This window comes from Symphalangus syndactylus, chromosome 8 (assembly GCF_028878055.3).
Source record: "Symphalangus syndactylus isolate Jambi chromosome 8, NHGRI_mSymSyn1-v2.1_pri, whole genome shotgun sequence".
Taxonomy (NCBI): domain Eukaryota; kingdom Metazoa; phylum Chordata; class Mammalia; order Primates; family Hylobatidae; genus Symphalangus; species Symphalangus syndactylus.
The window spans coordinates 128,804,145-128,805,542 of record NC_072430.2 but is presented as its reverse complement, the minus strand read 5'-3'; the positions used below and the strand labels follow the sequence as shown (position 1 = coordinate 128,805,542).

Here is a 1,398-nt window from a genome sequence, read left to right as displayed (position 1 = left end):
GGGCCTGGTGAGCTCTGTACATGGGACTGGGAGACTGGGGAGCCTCCATTTGGAAAGGTACTTTTTAATTAAAAAAATATATACAGTGGGAACTACAACCACCCTCTCCCCACTCTCTGATTTAAAAGACACAAAACCAGATGTCTCTGAGATAAATGGGGAGCCTGGGGCTTAAGGGTGTTTAAAGGGCTTCACAGGGGCCAGAGCTTAGAGGGGGTGTCACAGGCACCGGGGTGGCTCCTGCGTCAGTTGGTAGAACAGTAGGCTTCACTGGATGCCACCTGGTTTTCACTTACAGGGGAGACACAAGAGTCATTGTAAATGTGCCAACCAGTCTGGCACTGGCACAGGGCTGTGTAGAGGCCACAGTGAATGCTGCCTGAGTGGCTGCAAAGGGCACACAGCTGGTAGACAGGACTTCCAACTTTGTCACTGGCAAAGTCGCCTAGACTCAGTCACTGCAGTGGGAAGTCTACACCTACAGAACTTTGCTTGATGGAGCCTCAGGAGGCAGAAAATTGATTCAGATGGAGCATGAAGATTCAGGGGAATCTTTGTACTGTCAACTTTTGGCACCACGTGTTTTCTGCCAACGTGGGTCACACACTGGGGCATTCTCGAATTCTAGTTCTTCTTCCTTGGTGAAAAGGCTTAAACAATCCCTAGAGACACCTTGCCCCCAGCAAATCTTTTCTTGGGGATGGTCAGGGAGAGGTCACAAAAAAAAACCTTGAAGGTCATGGAGTGGTACCCACAGGCCTGGCACTTGAGACAACTTTTCAACTGGCCCACAAACAGATCCACCATCTTGCTGTCCTCTTGTTCTTCCAGATAATGCTTCCACATTAGGGTGGCCCAGTCATCATCATTTAACTCAGACTCTTTTAGCAGAGCACCCCCCTTGGTGGGGTAGAGAGGGACCTGGACCATGGGCAGGGACAGGTGGAGCCCCGCGGCCTCTGTGGTTGATTTAAAGGTGTAGCCACTCCATAAGGAATGTCAGGAGCTCTTGGGTATCCTGCTGGCTGTATCCAGAGAAGAATGTTTTTCAAATGTCTACTAAATTGTTAATCCATATGTACTTATTAAGTTATTTAAGCCTAATTGTTAAAAAAAAAAAAAACTGTTAGTTATTACTCTCAGACTGGTGGAGCCATAAAAATAATACTAACAGACTAGGGGTGCTGTGACCAAGAAAGTTCAAGAACCCTGCCATGACTCATTGTAAATAACACGTAAACACAAACACATTCACACACGTGCTAGTTACCCAGCACGGGGTCTGATGTGAAATGACTTCCTCTTCTTCTTTTTTTTTTTTTCTTTTTGAGCCGGAGTCTCGCTCTGTAGCCCAGGCTGGAGTGCAGTGGTGCCATCTCGGCTCACTGCAAGCTCCAC

General features: G+C 47.6%; 1 pseudogene; it reads right to left on the bottom strand.

Annotated features, from left to right (window-relative positions):
• Positions 1–219: 219 nt before the first annotated feature.
• Positions 220–1,033, bottom strand: LOC129488821 (ubiquitin carboxyl-terminal hydrolase 21-like; annotated as a pseudogene).
• Between the last annotated feature and the right edge of the window lie 365 nt (positions 1,034–1,398).